Below are 27,400 nucleotides of genomic sequence, written 5' to 3' on the forward strand. Positions count from 1 at the left end.
TGAGTTGTTGCATGCATGACTTTAGTTAGAACTCAATCATTTGAGTTTGGTGGAGTTGATTGTAGAGTTAATGAAGTTGTGTTCAGTTTGACTTGGTTAAACTAGTTGTAATTAGTCTAACTGCAAATAGACTAATGATGAGTTGTTAAACTAATTATTAACTCATAATGCAACTATAGAATACATCAGTTAACTCAGTTGCATGTCAGTGCATGTTCAGTTCAACATGGACAGGTGTTAGAGGATCAGATTGCTATCAGTTGTGACTATAGTTGTGCATGATGATTTGCACAATCAAAGGGATTGAGTATGCCAATGAATTGGCCAATACCAAGTATTATAGCCTCTGCTCACGTCTTTCCCAGTGTGAGTGATTCTTTGGAGGTTAAATACGAGTTTGGTAAACCATTCTCATTCATTCTCTTGCAGTGGAGGCAGGAAAGCAGCGGGGGAGATTTGGAGATCAAATCTGAGTTATATTGTGTGTAGCATGAGGAGATAGTACTGAGTACTTGGGATGAGTATTGTACTATGTATTGTTACATGATTCAATCAATATAATATACAGATAGTTGGGGCTTTTAGCGAGATGCTTTCCCCGGGAAAATATTGTGTTGATATGTGTGATTGATGCTTCTATGTGCGCTTGCGAATGTTTCTGCTTCTGTAAATTGATGATCAACGTAGAGGAGGTTATGTATTATGCATGTTCCGCTTATAAGTGTATAATCAGGATAATCTCTTTGAAAATGTGTCATATTATTCAAAATTTCTACATGGTATCGGAGCTGCTTGATTTGTAGAAGAGATTTTGACAGGATATCAAGCGAGGATTGATCATCAGATCTATTATTCAGGAAGTGTTTAGATTTTATTTCTTCAGACACAGTCTGTGATCGGGCCAGGTAGCCTCTGGATTCATCCTTCTTTTGGAAGGTGAGATATCCGGTGAATGCCAAGACAGTCAATCTCTGTACAAGAAATACTTTGTTCTCACGAATTCTAGATCGAAAGCGGTTGATTTTTGAGCTGGTGGAATTCAAATTTATTCCAAAGCAAGAGTGAAACTCAGAAACATTAAGTGTGAGAATGGAGACACTATGCCCCAGTATCTCACGAAGTTCACCCAATTCCACGATGAGCTAGGAAGTGTGGGCGTGACTGTCGGATGAGGATGGTGAGTCTAGCACTCCTTGACCTTCCTAAGAGTTGGCATAGCTACCAGGACTCGGTGAATGGAAGGGAGAAACTGCCAGGATGGGAGAGACTTTGGTCGGATCTTGTGCAGGAGGAGATTAGACGGAGCACCAGAGACGGTTCTTCATCCATGCAGGATGAGGAGAACTGTGCCTTAGCGAGTAAGGTGAAGAAGGGGAAGGAGAAGGGTTCTCTTTCCGAATCCAGTTCTTCCAGTGGTGGGAAGAAGGTTGACAAATCGAAAGTGCGATGCTTTCGTTGTCATGAGGAGGATTCACGGGTCAAGAACCTATATTCTCTTGAGGTTCAAGATGCATGCAAAGCCTTGAGCAGCGAGGCAATTGATGGAGACTTGGTGGTTGAGAGGGAAGGTATGTTACCTTTCAACATGCAGAGCCAGAAGAAGTATCAGACGATTGTGGAGGAGCCACAACAAGGGAAGCTGAGCAGAGATCGAGTAGAGACATCTACTCATGCAGAGACCTCCAGTAGGGGGAAACTTCGAGCCAGGTGGGTTGAGGGATCGCATGCAGCCATACCTCCAGGTAGGAGGTGGGGTGATGTGGATTGATTGTCCCAAGAAGGAGGGGCAAGATCCTTGAGGTACCCAACCTCTTGGATGTGACCTTGCTACGGGAGCCCTGATGTGGAGTAGCAGGAACTGATTGATTGGGTAGAGACAGATGCAGATGGAGCGACAAAGAGAGCAACAGTGCAGGGAATCCCAGGACAATGCATAGCTAGCAGGTTCAGCAATGCGAGAGGCACAAGTGTTTTGCACAGTGCTAGGTGGCACAAAGAGGTGTGCAATGGTGCGAGATGCATGGAGATGTTGCACTAGCGCAGATGTCAGAGAGGGAGCACTTGTCAACAGCAGGTAGAGCTTCAACATCAGAGGATGTTTCTAGCCCAATAGGGAGGTTAGTTGGGAGGTGCAGTGCGGATGCAATGCTGGGAGATAGAACTAGCAGCAACACAGATGCAGTCAGAGATAAAAGTGACAGAGGCTAGAGCAGTCAGATACTGAAGAGCACAAAGATGCAGAGTTTTCAGTCTACAGAGGCAATAGCAGTCAAAGACTTTGATGACAAAGCAAGTGGACCAGCCAGATGTGTTGCATGGAGAACATTCCAGAGTTACAAGATCGGCTTTGAGAAGAAGCCTTTCTTGTTGAGAGGGAGTGTTGAAAAGTGTGCAACAAGAAATGCTTGTTGAGAATGCAACAAGATGATGGAGCTTAGTGAAAAGAGTCGCCTTCACTAAGTGGGCCCGCATGCAAATTATGGCACAAGTTCTATTTTTGGATCCTAGCAGGGATGATCACAGCAGGAGTGACCACAGTAGGGATGATCACAGCAGGAGTGACCACAACAGGAGTGATCACAGCAGGAGTGATCACAGTCTATTTTTAGACTGGCTGTCAAAAATAGAAAAGTAAAATATTATTGTCTCATAATAATATTTGGACTATAAACTTGATCTTATTCTCCTGGAGCACTTCAGTTTGAGCTACAGATGTGGCACATGCAGCTGTCAGAAGGAAGTACACTTTCTTTGTGGGTCAGTTGAGTTGTTGCATGCATGACTTCAGTTAGAACTCAATCAGTTGAGTTTGGTGGAGTTGATTGTAGAGTTAATGAAGTTGTGTTCAGTTTGACTTGGTTAAACTAGTTGTAATTAGTCTAACTGCAAATAGACTAATGACGAGTTGTTAAATTAATTATTAACTCATAATGCAACTATAGAATACATCAGTTAACTCAGTTGCATGTCAGTGCATGTTCAGTTCAGCATGGACAGGTGTTAGAGGATCAGATTGCTATCAGTTGTGACTATAGTTGTGCATGATGATTTGCACAATCAAAGGGATTGAGTATGCCAATGAATTGGCCAATACCAAGTATTATAGCCTCTGCTCACGTCTTTCCCAGTGTGAGTGATTCTTTGGAGGTTAAATACGAGTTTGGTAAACCATACTCATTCATTCTCTTGCAGGTATTGTGCAGTGGAGGTAGGTAAGCAGCGGGGGAGATTTGGAGATCAAATCTGAGCTGTATTATGTGTAGCATGAGGAGATAGTACTGAGTACTTGGGATGAGTATTGTACTATGTATTGTTACATGATTCAATCAATATAATATACAGATGGTTGGGGTTTTTGCGAGATGCTTTCCCCGGGAAAATACTATGTTGATATGTGCGATTGATGCTTCTATGTGCGCCTGTGAATGTTTCTGCTTCTGTAAATTGATGATCAACGTAGAGGAGGTTATGTATTATGCATGTTTCACTTATAAGTGTATAATCAGGATAATCTCTGTGAATATGTGTCATATTATTCAAAATTTATACATAAAAACAAAAAATAATTAAAACATTTTGACTCTGAAATTACATAAAAACAAAAAATAACCAAAAAAATAAAATTAATAATTAAATCAGCCTATATCCATCTTAATTTCAAATATATCAAGCTCCGAAAGGAATCAAATCTCTAGAGGTGCAAAACTTTCTTCAAATTTTATATTCTCTTTTAATTGCCAATATTTGTGGGAGGTATGAGGGAGATTAGTTTGATAGGAAATATGATGGTTAAAGGGCCAAGATATTGAAAAGAGGAAATTACTATAAAGGATGGTCACAACCATGACTATGGTGTTTTTGCTTGTGAAGATGGCAATAGGTATGCCAATTCAAGTGAGACATCAAAGATAATTAAGGTTTCCACTTTTTGGTATGTATCAAATGTTATATTATCCTAATTGAAATGTTCTAATTTAATTATTTTCAAAAACAACTCTTTGCAACCATCACATCAACTTCAATCCTAAATTCTCATTCACAAAACCAAAATTTCTTAATCCTCTTGATACAAACATAAGTTATAATCTACTATGGTTGTAATAAAAGGAATGCTTGAACCCATGGGAAGGATTTTATATTCGCAAATTGTAGAGGGTGATCGTTGTAGCAAGGGATTCAAAGGAGTTCCTAAAATGAGCAAGGTAAGATGGCCAACATTTTCTTTCCGCATAGAAAGTTGTGTGGATTTCTAATTGAGTGTTTGCAAATCTCATATGTCACAATGGAATCTATGTGCATTACAACGATTTGAGGGGAGATATACCAAGGAAGTTTTGGATCCTACAAATCTACTTGATTATTATCTCAATGCCAATGTATTTTTAGGCTCCAATTCTCCATAATTTAGGTTTCAATTCTTGTTTGTTACCAAAAGGAATTTGTTGTAAGAGCCTTATTATTTGTTGCAACATTATAATTTTGTTATGTGGTTTAAAATTTAAAATTTTAAGATTATATAACATAAATATTAATATCGTGTAAATTGGAAATTATTTGATTTAGACATTTTATTTTAAATAAATTTAATATATACATTTTATCTATCACTCAAAAACATAAATTTTATTTTATAATAAATATCAAATATTCTTTTTCTTTTAAATATACCATATGAATGTTAACATTCTAAAAACACAACATGTCAATTTAGTTTGTTTTATTAGAACATCTTTAATTTAAATATTTTAAAATTAATTGGAGAAACCTCTTATTACAATATATTATAAAAATATTAACAATTTAAAAATATATAATATAGATATTAACATTATGTCAATTTAATTTATTTTATTAAAACATCTTCAATTTAAATAAATTTAATTTATACATTTTAAGACTAAGCGGGAAAATCACTTTCTATTATTATTTTTTAACTAAAACGATTAATATATTTATAGATCAACGGTTGGGCCATAGCCTAATCAACCGACATTACATAACAATCTTTCCTTCTTAGTTTTGAGACTTGAAGGAACTTCGCATCGGCGATTGAAGTTTACAAAGTGGCGGTCTTAAGACACGATAGGATATGATTTGCGATCCCGGAACAATCACATTGGAGAAGAGCTTTCGACGATGTCGGAACAAAGACCAATTCTTTTAGCGATGCGATCGGCCTCCAATGTTTAAGGCCCATAAATACTTATCGAGACTTTTAAAACCCTCTTATTAAACTTCGTTACCCCTTAGCCACGAGTATTTAACCTTTCCTTTCTTAACAAAGGTTATATATAAATAACACATACAACCTTCCAACGACGCTAATTCCTTATAAACCATTATAAAGGAAATGTCCACAAAACAATCCTTTCCACCTTAGTACGGTCTTGACACGCTTTCCGAGATTCCACCTTTGTCGCAATCAGGTATCGAGACCTCTGTGGCTCACTTTACAACACTCTTCCTCTGCATCCGATATGTGATTGAGCTGTCGGACTTCAAACTTTATAAACTTGCACACATAACAACATCGGGTCCGCACCCATCGGCCCTTCGCAAAAATGCATGGTGCTACCAAACCCCAATCCCCGATCGACCAACTTGTATATTCAACCTCCGTCGTTGATCTACTCTTGTTAGATCCGACAGTTCTCATTTATTTCGGGTTGATAACGCACATGGGGGTTAACTGCCCGATAAAGCGGTTTCCCCACACTCCACTGCAGCTATGTGTCCTCCAATTATGGAATCATAGCCAAGCCCACAATACCACTTACCACTGCTATTGTCACCTGAAATACCCCTCGAGGTTAAAAAACCGCCTTTTCGCTGTATTAACTTCTGTGCTCTTTCACAAGCGATGACCCTTGATCTGCTCCATCGGTCAGTTCCGATAGTTCCATTAGGTTCCTCTGTTGTTGAATCTGGACTGTTGATCACTAAGATCCAACAGTTGCTCGGTGCAAATTTTACTTAGCGCAGTGCTGTTGAGCTATGGTATGGCAATCCACACGAGCTCTTCTGAGTTTTTTTTGAGAAACCATTGAGTTAGATAGCATCCCTCATTGGCTTTGATATCTGCCTCCTTGTTTGAGTTGCGGAGGATGTGAAAGAAGGAGGATGAGGTAAAAAAAACCAGCAGGCCCGCAATGTTATAGACATTTTTGTGCCTAACAGCATGAAGCATGAAATGTCAATAATCTGAGGGATCCAAAGTCCCTAAACATGTTGTTCCTACCCCTAGAGGAACAAGGTCAGCAAACCACAACACTGAAAATCAGTTCTCCACCTGAAAACACTCAAAAACAAGCTGTTTCTGGATCATGTCAGCTGCTCCACTGAGCATCTGCGCTGAATGTCAACTGCTCCACTCTGTACCTGCGCTGAATGTCAAATCTAATGAAGGCTACCTGCGCTGGGCGAGATTGGCCAAGTGGCACAGTCATTCTGCAAGGTGTCAAATGCCCAGGAAGCTTCCAAACTGACACTTGGATCAGGGAATTCGCCTTGTGATGAGTAAGAGGATCTAGATCTCCAAGTGGAAGCAAGAAACTCCAAGTGGACTCAAGAACTGAAGTATAACTGAAGTGGGAGAGGACACTAGTCAGCTTCATGCCAGCCTCACGCTGACTCATCCTTTCTCCAAAACTCCTACATATAGAGCTCTCTCATGAGGTCTAAGGAGGCTGGAATCTGGTGAATGTAAGGAAGTGCTGTTGGTTTGAGTATAGAACTATTGGGTGATTTGCTTGAAGGAGGTGAAGAGAAGATTTCTTTCTGCTGGGAGGTGTTGATGGATTGGGCCTCTTATGGTTGTAACACTCTCAGAACTTTACTTCTTCCATTAATAAAGCATTTGAGGTTCTTCTATATGCATGTGTCTCTATGGCGAATTGATACTTGTATATTTGATTTATTCTAATCCTTGAATCAATTATGAATGTATGCTTCTTGTAGTTTCCCTCTCTTGTTATTTTGCAGGATCTTGGTGTAGCTGGGCCAGTGAAAGAGCAAGGAGCTGGGAGCAAGCGGCAAAGAGGGAAGATTGGATCAATCATTAGCGGAAGATAACGGTTAGTGGATCTCTTTCTCCTCTCTCTTACATCTCATAAAGAAGTAATCTTAGATAGCTTTGCATTCGGTTGTTGCTGAGGTACTATCACCCTTAGAGTGGGATAGGGTCATTCCGTATTGGATACTTTTCCCAACAACAAATTGGCGACTCCGCTAGGGACCGTATCTTGTTGGTTGTTTGTGTTTTTGCTATTCATTTCATAAACAAAGGGAGTACCGAATCGAACTGTGTTTGAATCTTTCAAATGCAAAGTAGAGGGCAGCTACTCTAGCTCAGTTTCTGGGCAAGTTTATGATTTGAAGAGCTGATCCACAAGGACTCTAATAAGCTCTTAGTGATAGCTTTTCATCCTCCTTGTCATCCCTTAGTGTGTCCTTGACTGATAGCTTCTGATTTGAGCAAAAACTGTGAATTTTTGAGCAATCTGTGACCCGGAAACCACCAGAAACGAAAGTTTCGTTCTTCAGTGCAGGCTGTACAAAGGATGTCTGCATTTCAGCGCAGTTCCCGAAGGGGCTACCTGCGCTGAAGGTCAAACAGGCAGTGTTCCACCTGCGCTGGACCAGTCCTGCCTTGTGCTGCTGGGGTTTCCTGCTGTTTCTTGCCTTGTTTTCACTCTTGTTTTTGCTGTTTGTTACCAGTCAGTGTGCCTATCTGAAACCAACTTTCCTTGTCACTATTCCTCCTCGGTTGTATAAAGAAACTGTGTTTTTTCTTTGTGTATTTCTTATACATTTACAGTTTCCCATAACGAAAGTGAACTAGTCTTGCTGTGACCTCTTAGATCTAGACCTGTGATAAAGTGTCGTTTTGATCTTAAGAGTTAGTTTGTTTGCTGTTCATAGCTGATTGAACTTTTGCTTTCGTCATTTGGTTTGAATTTATATATTTCTAGTGTCGAAACAAGTAAATCTTAAGGTGTCTTTTGATTTTGGACAAGCTTGTTTGCTTTCACTTGAAATTGAATTCAAAATTATACAACAGCTTTCTTTTTGTATTGCACCAACATTAAGAAAGAGAAAAGAAATACTTGCATTGTGCATATACATTATGACAGTTTGCATGTTGATTTAGGAAAAAATGCATTAGTGTGTGCTCTATGATCTGTGTGAAAAGATGTTATCTTTCTTTTCCCTCAGTAGTTAAGATTTTCAAAGTTGAAAGATTGAAAAGCTTGCTTATCATCTTAGACTGCATTTAGGAGTGTTATCATACATCTCGTGGTGATCCATAAAGGCAAACTGCTAAAAAAGATCAAACTTAAAATATATTGAATGAACCTAACAACGCTTTGAAACATAACGCAAACATCTAGAGGTCTAAGCTAGAGACGTGTTCCGGCGTCGTTAAACGTAGTGAGTGTCGATCTCGACGAAGGTGGGTGATTCCTCCTGAGAGTCGGTGGCACTAATACGGACTTGTGCTCCCACGTACCGTCGCGTATATATTGGGAGACCCCTATAGGAATAAAGCCTTTATCCAATAGGAAACCGTGTCGGCCGCCCTACTGATCGCAATGCAGTGAACACAGCATTCACGAAGATCGACCACTCGTACCGTAAAACGTATTCTGTGGTTTTGCGAAAGGTTTGGCACACCCTCTGCCTAGATCTCCAGAGCAGTTTCTTTTGGCCTTTTTCAAACTCTATAACTGAAAAAGTCCAACCGAGCATTTGTCACTTCGGGCTCGTTAATACATCGAAGGAGACTAGAGTCATCTTTAGCTTTTTCTCGACTCTTAAAAAGTGAAAAAGCAAGTTGTGTCTAAAAGCGTCTAATAAAATTCATTCAATTCGGAAACACAAATTTCCCCTTTTAATATTTTAGTTGATCGAGTAATCCGCAATCGTGGAAGAAAGTCAATTGAAACCCCGTCATTCGCGGAGGCTTACGAGTCAACCGTCTTTGTCCCCGGAATCGAAAACAGTACGGGCAAAGCGAACTCGTTTAACCGGTTCAAAATCTCCTTTGAAAGTTAGAACAAGTGTTCCGACTGCATCTGAGGTTCCGGTTACTCCTAACATTTCTGGAAACCCTGCCTCTATAGGAGAAGTTCAACAGCCACAGAAGGACAGTAATACTGATCCTAGTCTGGGGGCAAATACTTGTTTAACTGAACCAATTCCATCTATAACCGGTCCAGAGAGTTTTGTTCCTCGAACAACTGTCGCTGTCGAAATAACCACTTCTTCGGCACCAGAAATATTTTACGGACCTGACGGTCTTCCTCTTCCACCAGGTTTGATTGCGATAGAGGAAGTTGCAGAGGATCCGCAAGCAAGTACTCCAACTCATTTTGGAGTCGGGGTCACTCTATTTCCTTCATCAGAAGTTAATCCACCACAAGTGGAAGTCCCTGTAGAATCGCTAGGAAATCTATTGGATAGACTTAAAATGTCTGAACAACCGTCATCATCTAGGACTGTGTCAAATGACACAGCGACAGCAGAAGCCCCTGCCGTCATTCCAACGATGTTTGCCGGCATACCAGCTGTCCCAACTAGCTCTCAACAGCTAGAAGGAGCCCACCAAGGGACTATTTCGACAGTATGGTCTGTTCCAGTTTGTTCATCCGGAGTAATACCCGATAATTCTTATGTTGAAACTCGCCAAATTGACCCATTTGGAGGTCAATCTGGGCCATCAATCCCCTTTAGTTCTGGATTGATACCGTATGGGGGGCAGTATGCCCTTTCATTACCCCCTCCGGGAGGGTACCCATACGTGAGTTCACAACAATGTTCAGGTTATACTGGAATTGCGTCAAGTAGTTGGGTACCTATGCTACCTCAACAACCAAGGATTGTATATTCTATGCAACAGTGTGTACCTGTGACGAACATCCCAACCACACCGGCTATTGTAACCGTGTCGCAAGTTCAAGCGATACCTGTTACATGTCAACCTCAGATTTCTCAGGTTGTAATGCAATAGTCGCTTGACCATGGGTCACAACCACAATCACCAACTGGTGGGGCGACACAAGTACAAACGGGTACAATTACCCCACACCTTGGTCCAATGGTTAGCATGGCGCAACAGAACGTGGCGTCACAACCATGGCTTGTACAATACCAACAACCGCAGTTCCAGCAAGTGTACCAAGGTTCTGAGCAGCAGATCTTTGCGAATAGTGGACAACCGTATATCCAAAACGGTCAAAACCAACCACTTTACAGTGGTCAAGTCCACCAACCGTATCAATCATACCAACATCAATTACATTATGCTGGTATGCAAAGACCCACTGCTCAAGCGATTCCATCGTACCCTGGTTACGCTTCGCCTAACCTGAATCAACAGTTACCATTCGTGGCAACTTTAGAGTTACCCGATTTACACCGTTTAACCAACGATCCGATTGCTTATGCCCCTTGGTGGCCAGCGATTCCTCATAAACTTCCATCTGACATTCCTAAATTCAATGGAAATCCAAGTGAAGACCCGTCGAATCACGTGATGACTTTTCATCTGTGGTGTTCGTCGAACACCCTTAACGACGATTCGATAAGACTTCGCCTTTTTCAGAGGACATTGACAGGTCCAGCGGCTAAATGGTATATTGAATTGCCAAGAGCCTCTTTCGACAATTTTAGTTCCCTAGCCACGACTTTCTTAACCCACTTTCAATTACCGATAAGGTATGAAACGGGAACAGAAATATTAACCAACTTCAAACAGACAACTGCTACCCATATATCTGATCATATACATGAGTGGCGTCATCGTCGTAGGATGGTGAAAACATATGTTCCCGATCAGCTATTAGCTGAATGGTTTATAAAGTCGTTACTTCCGGCTATTACGGAAGATGTGGCCAAGGGGGGATTCGTAACAGAGGAGCAAGTTATTGCTCGTGCACAATATTTGGACTTAGTTTATACTCAGTCCGGCACACTCTATGACAAAATACCTGACGCCCCTAGACCAGAGTTTTCAATTCCTCCCACTCCTAAATAAAACAGTGACTCTCATGCCGGTGACGGCGTGATTGGCACGGCAAACGCGAAATCGATAAAGGCTTCGTCAAAGAAAGCCCGTAAGAATTCGGATCAAAATGCAAAAGAAGAAATTCTTGCTTCGGAAGTAAATGCCGTATCGGAAGATAAGGGCAAAGAAACCAATCAACCAGGAAGCAAGAAGAAACAAAACAAAGGGAAGAAGAAGAAACATGGTGAGTCATCCCCTGGAAAAGATTCTTCAAACCCTCCTGGCAAAGGGAAACAAAATTATCCATGTCTAATATGTGATGATAAGGATCATACCACAAAGAATTGCCCATTCAAAGCTGAGTTAAAGAGGTTCTTTAAAAGTTCCCAAACCTCAGTTGTGTTAACTGATCCATTTCCCAACCCAGGTCAAAATCTGGTTGAGAGTGGAAATGCTTCCCCGTCGCAAGTCCTAATGTTGTCGGTTTCGAAACAGCAGAATGATGCTTTGATTTCGACAAGGAATAAAGATTATGGGAATCCTCAGGTGTCGAACGAAAAAGGTAAAGATCAACCAAGTAGTTCGACAACAACTTCGACAGAAGTTGTAACGCCCACCATCCCTGAATTAACAATAAAACCGCCGAAGGGTGTAGTACACAAGTCGACATTTAATCTTCGCGCCAGAGCGGCGTAGCATTATAATATAGTGGAAGATTTGGCCCAATCGCCATCCGCTATGTCGACTCTTGAAGTGCTACAAAATTGTCCAACCCAAAGGCAGGCATTGTTATCGGCAATTGGTGGGGTTGATCCTAAGGATTCCAATCTTGTATCCTTTGATCACAAGGGATATGATCCTCAGTTACCAGCTCAGCTAGCTTTCCTTATTCAAGTGAAAGCACTCAACAAAACTGTTCACAGAACGATAATTGATGAGGGAGCCTCGACATGTATTATGTCAATGAGTTGCTGGAAAACTTTAGGATCTCCAACCTTGTCGCGGTCTTCGACGACATTAAAAGCTTTCGACGGAAGGACTTATACCCCTTACGGTATCCTTAATAACTTGAAAGTTGAACTAGGAGGAAAGACAGTAGAAATTGATGTAGAAGTCATTGATGGAAATCTTGACTATAACATCCTACTAGGTAGACCATGGATTTATGCCATGGCAGCTGTCGTGTCGACTTATTTTAGGAAGATCGCATTCCCGTTTGAAGGAGGGATTACGATCGTCGACCAACAGAATTTCCTCCCTAATGGTTCACAAGTTACAGGAAGCATTCCCATGATCCATGAGAGCAACCATTCAATTCAAGATATCGGAGTAGGATTATTGAAAGACCCCACATTGATGGGAACTTTCGCGCTACCACCTCCTATTTATATAGGAAATGTACCATTTGTAGCAACCTGCAACATGATATCTTCCACGAAGGTCAACATGGATCATTCAATGGTTTTGCCCCCAAGCCATTTAGAAATATTGTAGCAATCAATGTTTCAAGCATGGGAGGCGAGCCCAAATCAACGCTCGTCAAGCGTTTGGGTAGATAGATCTAGAGAATATGGAACCCCATTAGATCCTTGGTCGAAAGTACATGGGACTGATGAAGGAATCTTACAATCAATGATGATTGAGGGGGCACCATGGAATGATCACCACCATCGTTCCCTTCTTCCGGAATATGAAGAAGATACTCAAAGTGATCTTTATCACCCTTCAGTATTTGAGTTCCTAACGAATACTGTAAATACGGTGGATTCCGAGCGAAACCTATCCAATATTGAAGAGACTATAGCCATAAATATCTCGACCAAAACAGATGTTGTAGAAAATATTTATGTCGGCAAAGGTTGTTCCCCTTCAGAACTGGAAATATATAACGCTCTTTTTTCGCGAATTTAGAGATGTCTTTGCGTGGTCATATGATGAAATGCCAGGCATTGACTCGAGTATCGTTGAACATGAAGTTAAAATGTATCCTGATGTCAAACCAGTAAGGCAACGGCTTCGGCAGGTGCACCCGAAGAAAGCCGCTGCCATTAAGGTGGAAGTTGAAAAACTCCTCCATGCTGGATTCATCAACCCGGTTCCTCTAACCGATTGGGTATCGAATATTGTCCCTGTTATGAAAAAACAAGGGACGATTAGAGTGTGTGTTGATTATAGGGATGTAAACCAAGATTGTCCGAAGGACAACTACCCTACACCCTTCATCGACCAGATAATTGATGAATGCGCCGGATGTGAAATCTTTTCATTTATGGATGGATTTTCCGGGTATAATCAAATAAATATCTGCCCACAGGACCAGTCAAAGACTGCATTTATTTGTCCGTGGGGCACATTCGCTTATCGAAAATTACCCTTTGGTTTAAAGAACGCAGGGGCGACGTTTCAGAGGGCGATGAATTATGCCTTCCATGACATCAAGAACATTGTTCAACCTTATCTCGACGATCTTCCGGCTCATTCGCGAAAGCGGACTGATCATCCGCAGCATTTAAGAGCGATATTTCTACGTTGCCGACACTACAAGATAAGACTCAATCCGCACAAATGTGTGTTTTGCGTCGGTTCTGGTCGTTTACTTGGCTTTGTAGTCTCTAAAGATGGGATTCGTCTCGACCCCTGCAAGGTTCAGGCAATCATTAATTTGCCTCCACCTTCAAATTTGCTTCAGATTCAGAAACTCCAAGGGAAAGCAAACTTTCTGAGGAGGTTCATTCCAAATTACGCAAAACTTGCTAAGGGTTATACTCGTCTATTGAAAAAGGATGTACCTTTTGTCTGGGACCAGGTGGCGCAAGCTTCTTTTGATGCTCTGAAAGATTGTCTAGTAAAAGCATCATTAATGTATGCCCCGGACTATCAAAGAGATTTTAACCTGTATCTAGCTGCAGCGGATACGACCATTGCGATGGTTTTAGTTCAAGAAGTCGATGGAATAGAACATCCTATCTATTATTTAAGTAAAAACTTAAACGATACAGAAAGTAAATATTCTTATGTTGAAAAACTAGCGCTTGCAGCTGTTCAAGCGATTCAAAGGTTTCGACATTATGTCCTCTTTCGGAAAACTACCATCCTGTCAGATTGCAACCCCATGACTTATATACTGTCGCGACAGTTGCTGGGGGGAAAATATTCAAAATGGATAGCGATCCTTCAAGAGTTTGATCTGGAATTTGTAAAATCCAAATCAAAGAAGGCCCTAGTTTTCGCAGAATTATTGTGCGATCTCCCATCATCGTCCAACGATGAAACATCGGAAGAGTCAATCGTGGACGAAAGTTTGTTTCTAATATCTGTAAGCGATGAGTGGTATGGAGATATCATAGTTTATCTCCAAACCCAAAAGTTCAGGCCTAACACCTCTCACTCCGAACAAAAACGTATACGATACCAAGCAAAAGACTACATGATCGTCGATGATACACTTTACCGTCGTGGTGTCGATACAGTTCTGAGGAGGTGCCTTACCCATGAGGAGGCCGAAAAAGCCCTGAATGATTGTCATTCAGGCGCGTGTGGGGGGCATCAGTCTGGATATGCAACATCACAAAGAATCTTACGAGCAGGATACTTCTGGCCAACCATGTTCAAAGATTGCATAACCGCAGTCAGAAGTTGCCATGCTTGTCAAATCTTTGATAGCAAAACCAGACGACCACCCGCACCTTTACAGCCGATAGTTGCTGTTGGGCCCTTCGCCAAGTGGGGCATCGATTTCATGCAATGTAACCCCACCTCGACCGGGGGGCATGGGTATATTATAGTCGCTGTTGACTGTTTTACCAAATGGGCCGAGGCGATGCCTACATTGGATAACACTGGTGAAACAACTGCCCTTTTCTTTTTCAATCATGTAGTCGCCAGGTTCGGCGTACCACAGGCTATAGTCACAGATCATGGGTCGCATTTTCGCAATCACATGATGGTCGAATTAGCTGCCAAGCTAGGGCTATCTCACGACAGCTCTACCCCATATTATCCGCAAGCCAACGGACAAGTTGAGGCAATCAACAAGGTCCTGAAGCGTATGTTGCAAAGGATGATCGGAGTTCATAAAAGAGGATGGCACCTAATCCTGTACTCAGCTTTGTGGGCTTACCGGACCTCAGTAAAGAACGCAACCGGGTTCACACCTTTTCAACTGGTGTATGACTTGGAAGCAGTCTTACCAATCCAGTGCGAAATTTCATCACTTAAACTCGCAATCGACCTCCTCCCTGGAACTTCAGAAGAAGAGGCTCGTTTCTTGGAATTAATCCAGTTGGATGAAACCCGTCGTGACGCCGCTTTGGCTAACGAAGCTCATAAGAAACGAGTCAAGGCTCAGTTTGACAAAAATGTCAAACCTCGTGTCTTCTCAGAAGGTGATTTGGTCTTGCTTTATGACCAAGAATCCGATAAATTGGGAGCAGGCAAATTCAAGTCCTTATGGATGGGCCCCTATATTGTTAAAAGGGTGTTAGCAAAAGGAGCCTACGAGTTAATGGATTACGATGGAATTCCACTGGCGCAGCCCCGCAACGGGTTGTACCTCAAGCGTTACTATGCTTAAATAGTAACCTGTATGCTTTTGTTGTATTTTGTTTTCGCTAAAGTGTTTGTTCTGGTCGAGTGATCCACCTTTTTCGTTCGTTGCAGATGTCAAACCTTATGGAGACATGTGTTGGATATGCCGACGGAGCGAGTCGTAGTTCGCGGAACCTATCCTCCGCAGCCTGGGCCATTTTTGATCCAAGCGGCGAGTTAGTAAGTTTCAGAGGTGTATGTATTGGGCAATCAACGAATAACATCGCTGAGTATAGCGCGTTGATAGAACTACTCTCTGATGCCATCACACGTGGCATACGCCGACTAATTGTCAGGCTAGACTCACAGCTCGTAATACTACAACTCAATGGTATATATTCTGTTCGCAATCCAGCTATTTATCGCATGTTCCTAAGGGTTAAGATCTTGGAAAGACGATTTTATTCAATTCAATATCAACATATTTCAAGAAACTTAAACACATTAACCGACTGATTAGCAAACTATGTGTTAGATAGACATTCGCAAAATTTATAAAAAGGACACGTCATTAATGATTGTACATATGGATCATATAACTCAAACAGAATAAAACCCGAAAATCAAAATATATAAGCTGTTTGTATAAGTTCATACATAATGTTCTGTAACCAAGACAAAATTGGTCATATGACCTAAAAACTCAAAAAAGATGCTAGGGGGCACCCTAACCTAGTGGTGCTCATGATAGTACGTCACGGCCTGTGCAATCATGCGCAAGAGACGAGTCCATCGTCTAGGCACACCAATGGTATGCCGCTGCATCTGTAAAGGTAACTCGTCAATCTGTACATCTGGAAGGCCACGAGTAAGGCTCTCAACCTGCTCCTGCACAACTGTAAGGGTCTCGGTGTCGTCAAGATCGCGAATAACAACTCTCCTAGCAGGCTCCCTTGCCGGGGCAGCAACTGGCGATCTCGGACGAACTGCTGGACGAACAGGACCAATATCTGCATGCACCCAAGAGTACAATTAAAAGTCTTGATAGAATAAAGCACAACAACATTATGAGTAAGAACAAATGAACAGTAATATGGTCAAAGAGTTTACCGATGGCACCCCACTGCTCGCCATCCGGTAGCACCAAATCCGGATCACCTCGGAAATCCATACCCACATATGGATACTCAGAAAACGCCATCTCCTGGCGCTCGAACCACCTAAAGAAGGCCTCAGTAAAAGTAATCTGAGGTTGACCTGCATGCCTAGACATGTGGTCAACCCACCTCTGCATGCGTGGCTCGGTTGGAGAAGGCAAGTCAAGTATGATGTACTGAGGCTGCATCAGTGGGATTTTCTCCAAGGCGAAGGCAGTCAGAATAGAACCAAATCCAAAGTTCTTCAGCTTCCCGTCCTTTACCTTGGTCAATTGACTTTTCATCTGAACAAGTACTGCATCACACCAGTTGAATACTTTCGGTTGGAGACACTCCAAGGCGTGCTGCATATAAGACCTGTTGGCAACATGTAAAGCTGCACTGCCGGCCATCCTACCAATAGTGAACAGAATGGACCTGAGAGCCCGATCAGTAATCTCACGGATAACAATCTTGCCGTCTCTGCTCGACTGAGAACCTTCCCTGCAATACTGGCGGACATAATCTCTGGTGGAATCAGTCCCCCGGGCCGTACCTGATAAGGAAATGGGGGCACCTCGTCTTGACAGTCCAGTCAAGAAGTACATGTCCTCTATGGTCAAGGGGATGGTCTTCCCCCTAATCTGAAACACTTGGTTAACAGGATCCCAAGCATCAAGCATATACTGCAGTAAAGAAATCTGTGCTCTCATGCTAGAGATATGGAAGAACTTCAGCAGGCCACAGTTCCGCAGCGCGTTCACCGTGACCGGGTCATGGAGGGCAATCATGTCCTCCTCTTCATGTTCTCGTTCTCGCCATGTAAGGGACATTTTGTTCAAGGTTCCCTGCAAAGCAAACAAGAGAAAGAGTGAATTCCTGATTTGATGAAAAACTGGCGAAAAAATCATCAAAAATAACCTTAAAACTCAGTCTTTTTGAGCCCAGCGCAGGCAGGAAGTCTCCCACTTGCGCTGAGGGTTAGGCTGCTTTAAGGCAGCTTGACCTTCAGCGCAGGTTTCGAAAGGGAAACCTGCGCTGATCCTAGGGCGCCCTGGCAAAACCCCAGGGGCTCAGAAAGACCGGAAAACAGGCAAAAAAAAGGAAAAGGAAACCGTGAAAAGAAAGAGCTAGGGTTTAGCTCCTACCTGGTCTAGACGGCACCGAAAATCGTCCGCAGAATCTCACGGAATCAGCTGGTGAAAATCAAGGGGGAAGAGGCACCTCCAGAGCTCCAACAAACCAAATGCAAATGAAATGGTAAATGAGAGGTAAAAACACCTTTTAATGGCTTTTTACACAGTTTAAAGTGAAATATTAGGGTTATAATCTCATTTTCATGCAAATATTATTCATTTCTAACAAAGTTTGTTGCAGCAATTGAAAAAGCAGTACTATATTTGAAAAGAGAAAAGCTAGTAATGGTAAAAAATCAAAATTTGATCATGTGATTCGAGCAGTTTTACCGCGGAATTTATGCTCGTTAAAAAATAGAAAAGCGAGATCCGAGCAGTTTTAGCGTCATAGTTCATGCTCGTTAAAAAATAAACATAAGCTTTCAAGCAAGAGTTTCCTCCAGAGTTCAAGCTCATTAAAAAATGAACCTATTCCAGTAAATAACCATTGTGATCGTAAATTTATTAACCATAAAAGCCTTGGTCGTGTTTGCACCCGCCACCTCCATTTCATTTGGCCAATCGTTCACCTCCATATGATTGTTTACCCATTTTGAGGAACAGCTGCGAAGAGTGATTTCACTTAGCCATCCTTGTGACACTGCCGTGATTGGAAAATTCCAACCTGTACCTGGAATCTGCTGCTATCCCTGTTTATCACTCGTTCCTCAAAAGACGAGTCTTCTTTGAGCTCTTTTCATCTGACTCGTAAAATATGAAAAGTTTGCCGAGTTTTGGCCTTCCAGCTCGTTAAAAGGACCGGAAGAGCCATCCCTCCTCTAGATTTTAATCTTTTTGGACCTGAGGGATTATTGCACAAAAAGGTCGAGCGCTTGTTTTATTCGGCTCGTTAAAGTAATCGAAAACTCATCCCTTCTGTATTGTTTTATACTTTTTCGGACTTAAGGGATTAGATGACGAAAAAGGAATTTTGGAGTTAACTTTCTGTACCTTTTCAGACTCTCTAAAAATGAAAAGGACCGAGTTTTCCTTGTCGTTAGACTCGTTAAAATAATTAAATAGGGACAAACTTGTCTTTAGACGAGAACGAGTTTCCCTATCGCTAAGCTCGTTAAAACATAGCGATGGGCTTGCCCGAAGGGCAGGTTATAGAACAAGCATATGTTATCCTCCTCAAGCTTGACAAAAATAAAGAGGTACTGGTCAGAAATGACTGGGGAAAAATTGGGAGAACCTCAAAGCTTTAATGGTAGCAAGTCGCTCTTGAACATGACACTTTGTCCTCCGTATCACATCGGGTTGGGTTGTTTCATTCACCGGTCTCATCACCATGGTCCTCGCCAAACCATCCACATTTGGGGTAATGCTACCAATCCATCACATCAGTGTCGTTATATGTTCAAGAGATGTTGTTCAGAAAGAGTCAACCGTGTCCCATCCACTGCCATACATTATCCTTCATCCACCCATGATCGCCACCCTGAATCATATTTCACAGATTGTTTTCGCCTCCACTAAAATCATTAGCTCCGTTCCGTGTCATTGATGTGGGATTCATTAAGGCCCTCCTTTGACGGATCACTTCTTGTCGACTTCAGCTCATTATCCAAGAAGTTGATCTAGGAACAAACCCCCCCAGTACTTTGAAGCTTGCATGCCTCAATGGCAAGTTTCTCACTTCCGGCGACAGGTATACATCAATGACCTTCGACCAGAAGATTTTGCGTGGTGTTCGACGCCAAGTCCTTTATTCACACCACGTGAATTTTACTGCAGTACCTTGAGGGTCATTGTCATTATTGGTGATTCCTCTCGCGCTTGTTAACGGTTTACATTATTGACCGGTAATCAAGCGATGTCTTTCCATGTTCGACTTCAGCGCAATTCTCACATGGATCGACTTGTACTTAGAGTGAAGATCGAACGAGTTTGAAGACCCCGGATCTAGTTTCATCCATCCGGGCTGCGATATATATATTCAGGATATAAAGACATTTGTTATGTACATCATTGCAACAGATGATCATCCTACTCAAAGGATGATAATTTCAGCAGAGAATTATCAGTCTACCATCAGACGATCGTCTGTTCTATGTACCAAAATGAATTTATAAAGCTGAGCATGGGAATGCCCGCCTCAGCTAGATCATGAAAGCAGAATGAAAAAATAATGTATTGTATTGTATTTTATTACAGGGCACCTCTCAGCGATTGAATGAACTTCGGATCCTCCTGATAAAGCATTTCACCCGATAAACGACCTCATACTTTAGGGGGCAACTGTTATAGACATTTTTTTGCCTAACAGCATGAAGCATGAAATGTCAATAATCTGAGGGATCCGAAGTCCCTAAACATGTTGTTCCTACCCCTAGAGGAACAAGGTCAGCAAACCACAGTACTGAAAATCAGTTCTCCACCTGAAAACACTCAAAAACAAGCTGTTTCTGGATCATGTCAGCTGCTCCACTGAGCATCTGCGCTGAATGTCAACTGCTCCACTCTGTACCTGCGCTGAATGTCAAATCTAATGAAGGCTACCTGCGCTGGGCGAGATTGGCCAAGTGGCACAGTCATTCTGCAAGGTGTCAAATGCCCAGGAAGCTTCCAAACTGACACTTGGATCAGGGAATTCGCCTTGTGATGAGTAAGAGGATCTAGATCTCCAAGTGGAAGCAAGAAACTCCAAGTGGACTCAAGAACTGAAGTATAACTGAAGTGGGAGAGGACACTAGTCAGCTTCATGCCAGCCTCAAGCTGACTCATCCTTTCTCCAAAACTCCTACATATAGAGCTCTCTCATGAGGTCTAAGGAGGCTGGAATTTGGTGAATGTAAGGAAGTGCTGTTGGTTTGAGTATAGAACTATTGGGTGATTTGCTTGAAGGAGGTGAAGAGAAGATTTCTTTTTGCTGGGAGGTGTTGCTGGATTGGGCCTCTTATGGTTGTAACACTCTCAGAACTTTACTTCTTCCATTAATAAAGCATTTGAGGTTCTTCTATATGCATGTGTCTCTATGGCGAATTGATACTTGTATATTTGATTTATTCTAATCCTTGAATCAATTATGAATGTATGCTTCTTGTAGTTTCCCTCTCTTGTTATTTTGCAGGATCTTGGTGTAGCTGGGCCAGTGAAAGAGCAAGGAGCTGGGAGCAAGCGGCAAAGAGGGAAGATTGGATCAATCATTAGCGGAAGATAACGGTTAGTGGATCTCTTTCTCCTCTCTCTTACATCTCATAAAGAAGTAATCTTAGATAGCTTTGCATTCGGTTGTTGCTGAGGTACTATCACCCTTAGAGTGGGATAGGGTCATTCCGTATTGGATACTTTTCCCAACAACACGCAACCTCTGGAGAGTATTATTGAGAGACAGATTGCTAAAGTGCTCTTTTGAGTTTAATGTCTTTATCAAGAGCTCTGAGTCCCTGAAGACTTGAAGAGCTTTGTGTCCATGCTCCCGTGCGATTTGACAGCCTTTAATAAGCCTGAGAATTTTGACCTGATTGTATGTGCTCTGTCCTAGTCCCCAGCTGTAGCTATCTATTCGGGAGCCGTCCTGAGAGTAGACCACTCCACCTACACCAAAGATCCCTGGATTGCCTTTAGAGGCGCCATCGAAGAAAACAGTTACCTTTCCTTGCTTCCTCCCCCAGGTTGGAACTCTGCATCGGATGTTCTGATTTGCCAAGAAGGATTGAATGTGGGGCAGGCAGGTACTTTCTTGCTGATTCGAACGAGGAGGGTTCCCAGCCAGCTTCGCTCTTCAGTTATGAGGGTATCGTCTAAGTTGCTGGAGTAGTTCCCTAGAGCTTCCATCAAGGACGCCTTAGCTCTGGCTACCACTGACAAGGGAGAGGATGTTACATTGTTGAAAATCCAGTTATTTCGGGCGAGACAGAGCTTCCAACAAATGAACTTGGGAATGGAGTGCCAGATCCGATTCCACAGAGATTTTGTGCTGAGAGTCCTAGGGTACCTTGCAGTCTAGGTGGAGAAGAGTTCCATGACTATACACTAGAGAGGGGCGGGTGCATCGAGACCGTGAAGGATGAGAGCCCATACTGATTGGGCAAAGGCGCAACTTACAAAGAGGTGGTCCACGTTTTCAGATGCCGATCTACACAAAATGCACCAATGTGGCCCTATAATGCCTCTGTGGGCAAGATTTTCACCTGTCAACACTTTCCTGTGGATGAGTAACCAAGTGAAAAAATTCACCTTGGGGATACCATATGCGTCCCAAGTGCGCTGCCAAATGGAAGGGTTGAGAACTTGATTTTGTGTGGATTGCAAGGCTGCAAAGCCAAGCGCAGGGGTGTAGACCCCTGTCTTCCCCCATCTCTAAAGATCCAATGTATGTAGGTTAATTGGTGTCGAGCCCTTCACATTATCCAAGAGGAGGAGCTTTTGGTGAAGTAAGTGTGCTGGCAGGTTGGGGAAGACCCAGTCTTCCCAGTTCCCTTGGATGTCCCAAGCAGAAATTTCGGCTAGACTGTGCAAGCCGTGCTAGGAGAGCCAGTCACGGAGATCAGCTAACTCCATTGTGTGTTCAAGGGGGGAATTTCCCATGATTTTATCTTGCCATATCATAATATTTTCTCCATTTCCAGGCACCCTGTAAAGCTGGTTTTGGACGGTGGCAAGCCCTTTTCTGCATAGGTCCCAAAGCGGCGTGCCTTTGGGAACTCTGTCTGCTTGGAGGTTTCTCAATGAGGCTCCTTTGAAGTATTTATTCTGGAGTAGATGGATGATTGGGTGGTGTTTATTGGAGTAGAGCTTCCAGAGGATTTTGCCACCTAAGGAAATGTTGGCCAGGCCAGGGTCTCTAATCTGGAGACCTCCTTCTAGCTTTGGCCTTTTCGCTGTGTCCCAACTTACCAAGTGAAATTTCCTCTCATTTCCTTTGCCTCCTTGCCATAGGAAGTTTCTGAGTAGCTGTGAAATCTGATCCGTGATTGTCTTTGGTGCCAGAAGGAAGGAGGCCTTATAGATAGGGAGAGAGGAAAGGACAAACTTTATGAGGATTAGCTTGCCAACGTAGTTGAGCCACTGCCCACCCCAAGCAGCTATCTTGGTTTTGATCTTGCTGATGGCTTCAGTCTAGAGTGAGGCTCGGTTAGCCCCCAGAGTTAAAGGCAGTCCCAGGTATTGAATTTTGTCGCAGGAGGCATAGCCCACAAAGTCCAGGATTCTGGCAATTCGGAGTATGGTTTTCTCCTCTGTGTTCCAACTGTACACTGCACTTTTTCTTTTATTAATAAGTGCTCCTAAAATGATACAGAAGCTTTGCAGGGTGCCATTGAATTCCTTTACTATTCGTGTGGAAGCTCCTCCCAATAGAAGAGAATTATTTGCGAACAAGGCATGGTTGATTGGTTCTAATCCAATCATTGGTCGGATGCCTGGGAGAGTACCTTTATTTCTTTAAGCTATCAATTTCCTGCTCAAGGTGTCTGCCATTATTATGTACAGAAAGGAAGATAGTGGGCATCCTTGCCTTATCCCCCTTGAAGCTTAGAAATAAGAGGCAGGTCAACCATTTACCAGTGGGGTGATCCAAGGTTTGTCAGTGCAGGCCTTGATCATGTTCACAAAAGCTGGGCTGAATCCAAAGGAGAGTAGAACTTTGTAAAGAAATGAAAGTTTTACCCGATCAAAGGTGTTGGTCATATCCAACTTGATCAACACCCCTTGCTCCTTCCTCTGATGACTGGAGTGCATGGATTCCTGAACAAGTATCACATTATCCAAAATATGTCTTCTTGCTATGAACCCTCCTTGACTGGGATAAATGAGCTTACTTAGCAGAGGTTTAATTCTATTTGCGAGAAATTTAGCAAGAATTTTGTAAGAGACATTACATAACGAAATGGGTCTAAATCTGTCAAAGGTAGCCGGATTCACTCCTTTGGGTATTAAGGCCAGAAAGGTGGATTTGGTGTTGCCTCCCACTTTTTCCTTTCTCTAAAAACCCTTTGCCATTCTTAGCAGGTCGAATTTGATGATTGTCCAACAAACTCTGTAGAAGTGTGCTGAGAAACCATCTGGGCCCAGGGCTTTGTCAGGCTCCATGTCCCAAATTACATTGCTGATTTCTTCCTCAGTGAAGGGCTTCATAAGGTTTGAATTATTCTCCTCATTAACCAAGGAAGGGATCTAGGAGAGGAAGTCATTGGATATCGCCTCATCACTTGTTCCATCCTCTGTGTATAACCGCTGAAAGTGAGTTTCAACAGCTTCTTTAACTTGGGAAAAACCTTTGGCGACTGTCCCATCTGCTGAGGTGATTTCTAAGATGTGATTTCGGGAGAGGCGAGCTCTGAACTGCCTGTGGAAGAAGGCTGTGTTTCGGTCACTTACTTTCAACCATAGCCTTCGGGACTTAAGCCGCCAAAATTATTCTTCTTTTTTGAAAGAGTTGAAAGAAGCAAGTTGGGCAACTAGTTCTTTCTCCAGTTCACGTGTGGTTATGTCTTTTCCCTCCATCTATAACTATAAATAAGATAACTGTTGGACAGTTTCTTTTCTATATGTGGTGAAGGTGCTAGGAGGCGTTTTGACCCACTCTTTTAGAGCTGCTTTGGTTGCTTTTAATTTTTTCTCCCATACATAACTGGGTGATCCGGTGACCATGATAGACCAAGCCTTGGCAACGACTTCCATAAACCCTTCCTGATCTATCCACAAAGGGCTGAAGCGAAACGGTATAGGCCCCAGGTTTTCTTCCTCATCCAGTTGTAAGAGAATGGGTTTATGGTCTGAGGTGAGCTTTGGTAGGATTCTCGATGATACTATTCTCTTATCCATTAAAAGAGTGCTCTGCACTAGGAATCTATCGAGCCTGGCTGAGATGTGAGCTTCCCCTGTTCTGTTGTTGGTCCAAGTGTATCTCTCCTTCGGTTTGAGATCAAGAAGATCCCATTGCTGAATTATGTCCTCCACAAGGGGTAGCGATGGATCTCTGCTTTTGTTACCCCCTCTTTTTTCTTTAGGTTCAAGAACAATGTTTAGATCTCCTTCTATTACAATGTTCATGGGAGAATAGATGTCTACAAAATTGATAAGTGCTTTCCAACACTCTTTTTTCTCAAGGTAAAGAACAAGAACATAAAGATTAAACAGGGTGAGAGTGAGCTTACTTGCTTTATGTCGAAGCTCGGTGTAAATCCAATGTCGAGTCTTGAAGGAATTCTCTAGCTGGAACAATTCCTCCATCCAGATCGTGGCAAGTCCTCCCAAGGTTCCCCTTGCACTTACGACCGTCCCAGCTTTGGTCTTCCAGTTTGTTCTGCTAAACTCAAGAAGGGCTTCCCCTTCAATTTTTGTCTCTTGGAGCATGAGGACCTCTGGGGTTTCTATTTTCATGAGATCTTTAACAGTTGCAATCGTCATGGGGTTCCCCAAGCCTCTACAGTTCCAAGAGACTATACTCATTATTTGTTTGGGGTAGTGTAGCAGAGGCCTCCCTTTGGTGGCAGTGCTTTGGAATTTTGACTTATGGAAATTTCTAGAGTGGACTGGCTTCCTTGCATTTTTTGCCTCTCTGCTTCTTCCTCTCTTGCTTCCTTGAGGGATTTCCTCTCTGCCCACTTCGAGGGCCTTTCAAATGTCCCCTCTTCCGATGAGCCTGTCAATTTTGAGAGCTTCTTTCTTATCATGTCTGCATAAGAGGATGGTGAAGGGCCTCTTTCTAGGGAGTCATTTTGGGTAGGGGAAACCCCTACGTTTCCTTCCTCGATTAATGAGGGATTGACCTGTTGTTCTGTGTCACTTTCTATAACAGGGGTTTCTTCCTATGTGCTGAGAGCTGCGAAGGAAATTGAGGGAAGGTCTGTCCTAGAGGGTACTATCCCTTCCAATTGTAGCTCTGTGGATGGCACAATGGTTCCTACTTGAGCCCCTTTCCCTCTTGGTTTTTTGCGCTGCTTTGATGAGGCCGTCTTCTGCACCATTGTCCATTAGTCTCCTTTCATTTTCTCTACTTCTTCTTCGATTTTCTTTTTACAGTTTCTTGCAAAGTGCCCATATCCATGGAAATGCCTACACTTGAAAGGTAGTTGCTCGTAATCTAGTTCTTTCACGTGAGACCATTCTACCACTGTTAGTTTTATGGCTTCTGGAAGCCCAACTTCCAGATCAACCTCGACACAAATTCTGGCACAGGAGTATTGTCCCTTCCTGTCTGCTCTATCAATGTATTTTCTAAGGGTGTTTCCAATGGTTTCTAAAGTCTTCAGACTTTAACAGTGCAAGGGTAAATGTGGGAGGCACACCCAGACAGGGACAACCGAGGGCACATCTTGGGTTGGATCAAAGTCTGGTGTCCATTTGTTCAGGTACAGACCCTGGGGACCCATGAAGTATGGCCCGTTTCTAAAGATGAGGTTATTGTCTTCAATGCATTCAAAAATGAAAACGAAATAACCCTTACCGACGAAGTGGCATTTTATTCCTTCTGAAACGAGCGATCTCCAGTTGCATTGCACCCACCATGCATGTTACTTTTAAAACATAATCTAAATCCATCCACACTTATCATTAGATTTTGATAAAATTACAAAAAACCCTCAATTTAAAGCACTAACAGGCTTCGAACATATATTCTGTTGAGGAACACTTCCTGCCTTCTCGTCTGCACCGCTTAATTCCCTGTAGTCGATTGTTACATGCTACATAAATATGATTAAATAGTGTAACAACTATCAACACTTGTAGGCCTGCTAGAATCGAACAAAATATATCAGTGTCATCTTAAAAAATGGAAATGTGCAAAATACACAAGTTATATAAAAAACTTCACAAAAATCTGGACATGAAAAGTATATCTCTGGTAGAGCCATAAATAATCTTGCACAACACATCCTACAGACTAAAGGAAAAATGGACTCCCAAATTCCTCGCCATTTCCAAAGGAATTCATGGCAATAAACTGAACAAATGCTTGAGTAACATTTAAGAGGGAAAAACCAGAGGAGCTCCTGTTACTACTTGCCCCTGCTAGAAGCATCCATTATCATGCTTGAGTCTTGAAAATTTTCGCTTTGTTTCAGCATGTGGGTTTTCATAGATTACATATTGTATGTATTTATTTTCATGAAGTTGAGCATCATTTTGTGTCCAACTTTTGAGGTGAATATTACACCCATCATCAAAGGAGAAACAACTGTGTAAATAATTGAGAACAATTTTGCAAAATAAGGTGAAATCACAACTATACATAGCTGAGACAAGAGTGAAAGAAAGATGAAACCGTAGGAAACAACTTTTTTGTAAAAACATTACTTAAATTTAAGTAATGAATCAAATTAATCTAAATAAGGGGACACATTCATTTTTAAATACAACAAACTTAAAAAATATCCATTAACAACCCTTGTTTTAAGCAAACATCAAATTATTAAAACTCTTATTCCATGTATTACCAGGTAGATAAAGATAGGAACTGACAAACAACCATTGCCTAAAATGGATTTCAAGATTGTTCGTAGATGCTTTATCAAGAAGGCATAAAACAAATCCTTCAACAATGTCACGAAGAATGATTTCTTAACTTTAGCTTAGTTTTTATTTAAAATGCAAAGTATCTAGAAAAT

At 42.2% G+C, this 27,400-nt stretch overlaps 1 pseudogene; it reads left to right on the top strand.

Annotated features, from left to right (window-relative positions):
- The window catches only part of LOC149172410 (large ribosomal subunit protein eL8y pseudogene), a 44,235-nt pseudogene that overhangs the window by 9,295 nt on the left and 7,540 nt on the right, over positions 1-27,400 (top strand).

The sequence above is a fragment of the Pinus tabuliformis genome, chromosome 4_2 (genome assembly GCF_031772625.1).
Source record: "Pinus tabuliformis cultivar Carrire ecotype Pingquan chromosome 4_2, CPIR1, whole genome shotgun sequence".
Lineage (NCBI taxonomy): Eukaryota > Viridiplantae > Streptophyta > Pinopsida > Pinales > Pinaceae > Pinus > Pinus tabuliformis.